We start from the raw sequence: 11078 nt of genomic DNA, 5'->3' as shown, positions 1-11078 counted from the left end.
AAGAACCAGAAGACGAGAAATATTTCCTGGTCCAGAAAATAGGTAGCTATATAAATCTAAATTGGACTGATGTATTTACTTGTCTATGCATAAAATACAGTATTGAGCCTCATAACAATTATTAACATTAATAGCAAAATGATTGAAATAAAGAAACTTCCTAATATTTGCAGATAGTGCTGACTTATAATCGTTTTAAAAACGCTTATAATATCCTAGTCGTTGTTAAAGCCGATTGACAAATTTTTCAAAGAAATTTAAAGATTTATTTTGAAATTAATTTGGAGAAAAGCAACGATTACATAAAAAGTGACTAAATGGCGACGGTGTTCTAATCTGATGTTCTTAAGAGTTGATTCTGAGTTGGTCGTGTGTATAAATGCCTGATTAGTCTTAAGTTTAGTTTTAGATTTGATGTCTAGATAAGAATAGTTTGATAAAAATCAAGATTTGAGGGGTTTACGTATCTAACTAATGTTTGTTGTTGTTGGTTAAACTCACTGCATCTAGGTTAACTGAAATTCTGAGGGTCAAAAAAATGCTCGAGTTTCTGGTTAAAACATTTAGATTTCAGTCACAACTCTGAGTTATCTCTAATATTAGCCTTATTATGACTGAAACCGTGGTTTCTAATCAGATGTAAGAGGTGAGATTCATTTAGTTTTCGAGATCTCAGATTTTGCCTTTATTTTATTACGTCTGACCTTCTAAATCTGCACATTTATACTATGAATAAGCCCCAAAGTTATATATGACTGCAACCCCGTTTTTCAACCAGATTAAAAAAAAGCGTTAACTAGTATGATTCATTTAGATTTCAATTTCAGATTTTGACACGGTTTATTTGGTCTGATGTTTAAAACCTGTCTACACTGTAACAAAAATTTCCGTGAAAAACGTAAAAAATTCCGGAAACAAAAATTACCAGGAAAATTTTATCCGTATTTGTTCTTCCTGTAATTTACAGTAATTCCCTCAATTAACAGAAATTCCATTTTCAAATACAGAAAAAAAAAATCCTGGTAAATTTTGTTTCCTGACGATGATGAAGGTGATAAAAATTTCATTGAATTAACTATTGACTTTATACGCGTGCGTGAAATAGCTTTATTTAACGTCCGCTTCTACTGAAGTGATAACGCAGATAATCTTTACACGTAACCTGTTTTCGCTAATATAAGAATCGAGAGCAAGGTATCACAAAGCGCTACTCGTCAGTGGTTGGAGGCTTTCAGATGTAAGTTTGCGGTATTATCAATTCGCAGGTATGTAGACTCTGCCATAGAGACAAACCGACTTACACTGGCCAACCGGTTGTACTATCCGGATTTAAGCGTGCTTAACTACCAGATATTACAACCTTACCACACGCAGCATTAAAACATATTTTTATATATTTATGAAAATACTTACAATCTGATTTCCGTATGATGAATCACAATACACTTTATAGATCTTATAAATAATGGAAATTAGATATACATGACAATTAATATACCAAACTTTACAAAATATGATTCTTCATATTATAGTTAATAAATTGAAATGAATACTATAACATGCTGATTATTAGGAATGATTATATATGTATACGATTACGTATCGTTGCACCGTTTATCCCGTAAAATAACAGTCTTAAGTCCATTACAGTACGGAATAAAACAGTTTATCCCTAAATTTCAAGGAACTTCCTTGTCATTCCACCGTTTATTCCGTAAAATAACAGAATTAAGTCCATTATAGAAGGGAATAAAACATTTTATCCCTAAATTTCACGGAAATTTCCTGTTTAATACTGAATATTCCACAGAAATACATAAAACACGTAATTTGAAGAAATAATTCACACTATTAACACAATTTCTCCAAAAAATCCATCGATTAACATAAAAAAGGTGTTAAATTACAGAATTCGGCCACATAAAAAATGGATATTTTTTACAGTGTACTGAGATATTCATATAGTGTAGGCAGCAAAATTCATTTCTTTTAATATGATTGCCATCAAAACCACGCATGATAAGTACGTTCAAACTATTCATATCGAGTAGGGGTTGTCATCATTATGGATGTGGTGATTTCTGTTATAAACATACATCCTACATTTCAATTTGAGCGAAAGCTTGTCATTAAATATTTATATCCTCTGTGTTTTTATACGTCGCATGATAACGTCGCTTATCTTAAATCAAAACTAATCGTATGTTATACACGATTTATTGGCTTCGCTACCGGTAAAAGCTGCATTATTCATCGTCATCTGTTTTATGCGACACATTTATCATTTATACTTTTACATGACACTTGTTATGTAGATGAGTACAAGTTCTGAAATTCAGAAACTGATGGGATTATTACTTAAATCCATAACCTCACCAATGGAAGGTTAGATTATAACTGTGGAATAATATACAGAATCAAATGATATGAGCTTTAACGTCTTACTTAAAGGACAACATTGGTGTCAGCCATTATCACATATCTGATAGAACTGGTTAAACACGTTCCAAATATAATTTTAAAATAGAGATCATTTCTACGATAGATGCGCAACGAAGATTTGAAGAAACGGGAAGTGACTCAAAAAATGGAAAACACGAGCTAACCTTATATATAACTGACTGAAGGAACCAGCGATAACAGATACAGCGTTGAAGATGAAAAGTTGTTATATGAGATAATACAATCGATCACGTCTCAACCGATGCTTTAAAGGAGCTAAATTGCTAATATTTAGAACCTAGAAATTGACACAAATGGGTCGCAACGCATATAATAATGTAACATGAATGTATATAAACTTATTTACATTGAATCGTGTCCGTTTGTACTCTAATTTCAAATCAGTTATGCTCGGCGAAATACGCCAGAAGTGTCAATCGAATGGCAATCTCTAGCGTCTGGTTATTCCAGTCTTCACCGATAGTATTTATTGCGCATGCTCTCCAGATAAGAATATGGCCTCACCGTTTGACAAGACATGTGGAATATGTCTAGCCTCGTTCTTCGAATTGCTTATTACAAATGGCGCTAAAACGCATTATGGTACACGATTCGTGTACCAATGGTAAAATGTTTATTTTGTCTTAAATATTGGATATCAGAAGCCCATCTTTTCACGATACCATGTGAACATTAATGTTGATCTCAACACCACCACTAAATATTCCCCATTATATCTACCCCCTTCCAAGTTAAGGAGTGAGTAATCTGGGATGTGGGAGGGGGTGTCACGTTTCAAGCTATAGCTGGCCAGCAACCTCGGGATTGTAGTTTCCGAGGGCGTGAGCGTATTTGACTTGTTGCAAGAATCAAAATGCCAGATAAAATCAGGACCTCGAGCAAAATATACCCTCGTCTACGAAAATTTATACCCTGTTGATCCAAAATGATTTATAGTATTCTGACATCCTCTCTGCTTATAGAAAATCCAGCCAAAATACATTTAAGGTGCATCATTCGATAACCAAGTCGGTTAATAAAGTCAACGACATCTATTACATCAAAAGGATATTTATTCCTGTACAGATTGTTCCGATGTATATGCATGGCAATACTTATATCTGCAACTTCTTTTAAAATTAAAATTTATTAATGACATTTTTTAGGGTGCCGGATGACAACGAACAGAAAAACTTTCGCAAGAGATAACAGACAAGTAATACCAAGCTGTATAGTGTGCAAAGTAAGAAGGAGATATCCTGACTCAAATGGCCAATATACAGGTTTCAAGGTTGACAAATGGGCATAACCATGATTAAAGGAGGGGCACTGTTTAAAAGACCTACCCAAATTATCAAATAAAACATTCTATTCTATTAGTTAAAGATACAGTATAGCAGTTCTCACTATAATAGTTAAAAACTAGATGATGTAAATGGAATATGCTGAAAATCCAATCCGATCTTTTTGGGTATTTTTTTGATATCTGAAAAATATATTAAAAAGATTAAAGGAAATTGGCATATGTCATGCAGTGTTATATGTGAGAAATTGTCCGAGCAGTGGCATTTCGATTGTTAGGGGATCTGTATCACGCTGCTAATGGTACACACATCCCCCCCTCGAAATACTGTGTGCCGCTGATCTAAAAAAAAACAAGATTAAAATGTAATGTAGAAAAACTTTCTTGGACCTCATGGTGAGCCAGCTCCAAAATCACAGTTTGATTGTACTGAGATTAAATAAAATAATTTGACGTTTTCTCATATTTTATAAACATATTTGATCCGTGGTTAAAAGTAAGCAATGAATTTCTTACATGACTGTGGGATGGGTCATTTAATAGATATTGTTGGATGTTATTACATAATTAAGTTGATAACTAACCTAATGTTTCTGTCAGCTCCTTTTAATCGTTCTCAATTTGCGTGCAAATTAAGATCAACTGTTGCCAAGAAACATATTGCATGGTAAACTAGCTCATTTAGGGACTAATATGATTCAATTTTATTTCAATAATTCGCATGCGCATAGATCTTTAGAAGTGAAAGGACATCAGAGGACCCAGAGAAAACCCACAAGGTTGGACAGACGACCCTACTGCTTGTCACGTACTAGTACGGAATCGAAACCACGCCAACTGATTCAATAACAGACCATCTGATCCAACGCGCACGCGTTAAACATTCGGTCATCCAACTGAACTTTAAAAGAAAGTGAAAATCATAACAATCTGATTAAAACACAGATCCTATTTTCATGCGTTTTTTTATAGTTCAAAATTTTGTTTTATTTGTCTGTACTACACTAGGGTCTGGAATAGTTGTTATATACTCTTCAAAAACAGTAGGGGATATTTAAAAACGATACAAAACGGCGGAAATGCACTGCTGTTTTTATTAGAAGTAACCAGTGTATGTTAATAACAGGCCAACTGCCTACACATGAACATAAACAGTTCATATGGGCGCCTTATCTGACGGCCCCATTCCACTCGCAAAGAGATACACCGTCAAAAGTGAAAATGGACGTTTTTAATTTTTGTCTTAATAATGAGTAATTGCTCCACCAATCCTCAGACATTCAGCAATTCGTCGGGGCATGCTCCTAATCAACCGTCCAATCACGATTTGGGCAATCTGACCTACTCCTCTTGCAGTGCCATGGCCAATTCATGCAGTGTTGTCGGTTGACGTTGACGTCGACGAACACGTCTCCCGATCAAATTAAACGTAACACACTAAAGCAAAGATACGCTAAACAGTAAATCTTATGCAAGAACCGATAGGAAAGCAAACATGGATAGATAAACCAGCATGCGGCAGTTTTCATCAACCCTTCCTTAAAGTGTCAAATTTGATAATGAACCCCTCCCACGTGTATGGCGCTATTGCGTGTCGCATGTGCAGCTCAGTGGTTCTGTTGGGGCGATAAGTTCTTCACCTGTGAACATACTCTCAAAGCATGTCAAATGTCCATGGCTATTTATCATATCGCAACCTGCATAGGTATTTGCATTTCAATATCCCCTACTTTTTTTGAAGAGTCCATAACAGGCGTTCTTGGTGGGTTTCTGGATTAGCCAATGAAACCATCTGTTACGGCGACTTCTTGGCGTACCATGCACGGAACTGTGAGTAAACCACTAGAAACGTCAACGTTGATTGATTAATCAATGTTTGATGTCATAGGGTCAAAAGCCGCTGGTGAGACCCCTGTCCGATCTTCCAGTACAACTGGTCAGATCTTCGTGCAGTTCAGGTCATCGAAAGTATATAACAACGAAAGGAAATACAGATCTGTATTTTAATCAGATTGAAATCATAACAAATCATCATAACTACTAGTTTGACCTACAAATGCGGGTCCGTATTGGTTGCAATTACCAGTAACTTACTGGAATGGAATGACTCAATATTCACTGTGTGCCTGTAAAATAAAGAGTCATTGTATTTGATGTTTATTTTTTTTTCTATGTTTACATCATGTATCTTTATCTTTCCGCCCGTTTTGGCGCTTTCGAGTGTTATCCATGATGAATTGAACAAGAAAAAACTCCCAACTTTCAATTTTACCCGAAAGATTCACTTTTTAGGCGGATGTACCTGTAAACTATAACGATTGGCTGTGTAAAAAAAACCCATCCAATCAGATTTCTTTTCTCAAATTATAGCTTACCGCCAACAAGCTTGGTATAGAATGCTCGCGCTTATCAAGTGGCCAACGAAAAGTTTGACCCGAACTTCTTAAAAATGGTCGTGTCCGGATAAGCGGTTTTGGCGTTCATGTACACACGACTCAATATTTTGAACTGAACTTTTCAGACAAGGTAAATACACTATTCCTCTAGTGTCGTTTAGATTTCATACGCACATGGACTTTTATGTCTTATAAGGCTCCATGAAATTCTGGAATATCCCTTTAATAGGAAAGTCTATCTATCGCATATATATAATTCCTCTTTAACTCGGGGTTGAGAAATATTTGACGTTCTTACAGACCTAGTCCCCTTCAATATTTCATATAAAATCTTAAATAAAGATTCAATAGGAATTGCTCAGTGGACGATGGATGCTAGGTATATCTTTAAATATAATTATTTAGCTAACGTGTTAATATGTAATATGTCATACATGTGTTATGTTTTCTGAAAACAAAATCTATCAATTTCAAAATAAAAATACAATGTTAGCTTGCATGTACGTTTAAAATATATTACCTATCAGTTGTCATTTAGAGATGTTTTTGTAAAAAATAAACTGATTTCAATACTAGCAGCAATACGTCTCGTCAGACATTTTCAGATTAATATATGGTATTTTGCATCTCAATGGTTTCATTTGCATGCTAATGGGTGTATCTCGGTTGTCGTCCCATCCGAAATACTAGGTACCCTCTCCTTGTCTTCCCCACAGGTGACATCTCTGACGAGTGAGAACCGGGCTTTAAAATTCCTCGCAGGTTGTCCGGCTATTCGGACGGTCAGTCCATCAACATGAAGTGATATAAATAACCGAAGAATATAAAGGAAAACATGTCAATTATACCGAATCACAGTTATCAAGAACTTCCGGTGGTGGCCAGTAATAGCATTGGAATATAGAGGACAATTGTGCTTTCTGATATGCATACTATCAGTCTGCAACACAGTTTGTTAATTGAAATAGGCGTTTGCTGTTACTAGCAGTTGAAAAAACTCATGCATTTTTGCCAAGACGTAAACAAATGTTATCTCGCAATCGTTGTGTTGTATGGTTTAAAAGGAATACTATTCTTTAGTCTTAAGAGAATAGTCCCGTATCCGTTGATACAATATGTTTAGCCATAGGCTAAGTTTTGACGAAGTGTCATATATTCCTGACCTGAAAGTTTCAAGTTATAATATTCAGTCGTTCGGAATTGATCAACACATTTACTAACTCCACATATACGCATCTCCTACCCTCACCTACATGTTTCTGACAAGGAAGACCGTTTGACTAACACTGAGACCCCTTGATAAGAGATTTCTACACTAGAGGATGCACATAAACGTAAAGACTCTGTCCCGGTTTCATGGGGTGAGTAAATGGTTTATTAGATTTTATTAGATAACGTTGCTCAGTTTTGGAATTCATTAATAAATTGGGTGCTTATCGCTGCACAAAAGTATTACGTGAGCTTTAATTACATGTAGATAGTTGTACAATATAAATTATGGTTAAATAGGTTGGTCAGGCAAAATTAACTAGTTTTATTCACTAAAAGATGACAATGTTCCTTGAAGAGTAAATTATGCATTTGTTCTTCAAGAATATCAATAAGCTTTCTTGGGAAAAATGTGAAGATGATTGGAAGCAGAAGTGCAACTGCACAGATGCTGATGATGGTACAAGCTGTTCGAATTCGAGTTCAGAATAGAAACCCGTCAAACGTTGTGTCAATTTCCTTTTTTCGACTCACGGGGTCTAACGTAGGATGATGTATAGTCTTTTCTGGCATGTAAATTAAACATTTTAACAGAAAAACGAAGTCTGTTGGGCGGGTAAATTGTCTTTATAACTTTCGTTTGATCCCAGTAATACTGACTGTTCAGGACTGCGCCAGATGCATTTCTTGACTGACAACATAAAACAAAGTTCGGAATGGAATTCTTTAAAAAAAAACTGTTGTAAGAACCGTTTCTGTTTAACCACAGTTCCAAATGAAAGAGAAGACTTGCTTTGAAAATTAATTCTAAACCTTATTTAAGGTTCGTATAGATACGTTGTGTGAATTGGGTGTTTAGACTTTTAATAAGCCCCATCCATCTTCAGCGACAAGCAGCAGGACGAAGACCCCTGATAGAGACACGAAGTAGTCGAACATGGAAAACGAGCTCTCAGATTCCTTTATTTTATTGATCAAAACCGGTTATCGGTGTTTTTGCTACTTGTGCATTTCACATCAACAATTAGTTGCTATAAACGATAATTTGGCATTCTTCTCATCCACGCTGATTTAACCACCATTTATCAGACTAGTGACATTTGACGCTGGTGTTAGCACGGACACCCTTCGCCATTTTCTCAACTCTCGAGAGAAATCAGCAGATAGTAATGGAGTGTGTGCGCGGGATTGCAATGGCCGAGAGAATCTCATCGGTTCCATCAACGCTGAAAGCAGTAGTAATAAAGACTGCTATTGTTGTTGAGCACATAAGGGACTCACAAACCAACCATTGAAAGTACATCACAAATTTCGTGAAGGCTTTATGAATTGCGATTGAAAACATTTCAAATAGTCAAAGGTCTCATATTTCTGACGTCTGCGTTGGTGATAAGCTTGCGGCTGTACAAAACGCTACTATAGGGACTTAAATAATATTTTCATTGAGGGGAGAGAGATCGACCGTGATTAGAAATTAAATACTATATCCTGATTAAATAGTCATTTTACTAATTAAATTATTATTGAGAAGAAAGAAACAATAGCTAGTTAAGGTGTTGCAGATCCACTTGAAACACAGATTGACTCTTATCTTGACATATCATTTTACCACAGGCTAAACATATTTCATAAAGATAAAAATTCTCCCTTATTAAAAAAAGAGTAAAAAAACAAAAGAAGTAACATGAGGTTAACGTCTTGCTGTCGGTCGTTGAAAAGGTCGGCTACACAAATTATTAACCCTGCCTCAGGGATATGGACTAACACTACCAATTCTTTCCCCTGATTTCATGATAGATTTACGCTTTTTATAGTCCCTAGTCACATTATGAATGGTTGAATTTAATTTCCGGATTTCAGTGTTACTCATTGTATATCTTTTTGAGCATTTGTGAATTACACCTAGAAACTGGACTATACCATGATATGGATGCTAGGTGCACACACCCAATAACAAGCTAATTTATTTACTAACATACATATATATAGGTATATAGAAGCTAATGTCGAAAACGCTATCCACAAAGACGCAGCTGCGCGCAGGTTCATACGCAAGACAGCTTTACGACAGCCGATTGTTTTTCTGAAAACATAACTTTATTTGATATAGCATTTAGCCGTAGGTAAAAGGAAAGATATCAAAAAAACACGCGACCGGAAATTGTTCTAAACAATCTGACATTGATGGCGTCAAATCATTTCTAGTACGTGTCCGTGATCCCTTGTAAATCTACCAAAGCATTAAACAGAATAACCTCTGGCCAATTTATCTTTGAATTAACTGACATGGAGAAAGGAAAATCCTAATCGTAAATGCGCCCCTTACAACATTCATGAGTACTACATAGCTTGTCTGTTTGATACGGATTTAAACTTTTTAACTTTGGTGTTTTATATGGTTTAGTCAATGAAATGGCACTTTATTTACTGTTGACTTCTTGCGTGACTGTAACCTGAACTAAACAATAGGGATCATCCTTGGCGTATAAGGAATAAGTATGTAAAGTTTCAAGACGATCAGTTAAGAATTGCGGCCTGTAGGCCACACACAGCCCCCACCCCTCACACACACACATAGGGAGAACGGCAGTGGACGTATAATGATCACGCGTGATTTCAAACAAGCAATAAGAATACGCGTTCTGGGAAGAGGTGAGTCCACCTTTCGGTGAAAGATGCTAAATTGAGTTGGGATCAAAATTCTCTGTGGCCGAAATAGCTTACATTCCTAGAAATCCCCACTTACTGTTGATTCTTCAATAGGGTCACAAGACTAGCACACATCCGTCGCACAACTGACCAAGGACACGGGTTCCAGATGACATACGCAATTTAGTAACAGTACAAACTGACTAAAATCCATAATACAACAAAACATCGTCATCCATATATCGCGTCGTCCACGAAACCCGTCAATACAAACAGCGATGGTTTGGGTCTGGATTGCAGAAGGTGGAGCTACAGGGTCATAGGCGTACGAGCCGGGGGGGGGGGGCAGCTGCCCCCCTAACTTTCGGGTAAGTTGACATTTCGGGCAGACGGGTAAAGTGAAAAAATATTTTATTTCATCTACTTGGCAAAATAAAGTGCCCGAAATCTAATTAAACACTAATTTTACGGGCTGGAATAGCAGTAAAACGCGTTTACGGCCGTCAAATATTCCAAAATTTTCTTGGGGGTTCCATATAAGGTCAGCTCCGCTTCTTCGCCCCTCGAAGAAAACCTGCGCCGCTGTCTGTAAACCTGAAATTCTTTCGGGCATTTCTAGTTTTGCTTCCCTGTCATCGAGCCCTAATAAAACACTAGTTTTATTTTTATTTTAATTGAATACCACGAATTTGTACTGAGTTGTCTATGGATTAAAACATTTTGTCTGGAGCCACTCTACTTTGTGCGATATTTTTCGGGCATCGATTATTATCTGTGAATGCAGCTGCAACAGTCTGATTGGATGGTTGGAATTCAGAATGAGATTTCGCTTACAAAACCATTGAATACTTTTGGAGTTGCTTACACGGGCTAGAATAGCAGAAAACGCATTTGCGGTGGTTAAATTTTCAAAAATTTCTCCGGGAGGGTGAGACCCCCATACCCCGCGACGATTGATTGGTTGTTTGGAATTCGGGTCAGCCAGGCAGGCTATATTGGACCAAATTGTTATTTCCTGTATTCACAGGCCGGAAAACGCGTTTGCGGCAGTTAAATTTTCAAAGTTTTCTCCCAACGGT

Source organism: Patella vulgata, chromosome 8 (genome assembly GCF_932274485.2).
Source record: "Patella vulgata chromosome 8, xgPatVulg1.2, whole genome shotgun sequence".
NCBI lineage: Eukaryota > Metazoa > Mollusca > Gastropoda > Patellidae > Patella > Patella vulgata.
Note: the sequence above shows the minus strand (reverse complement) of the source record.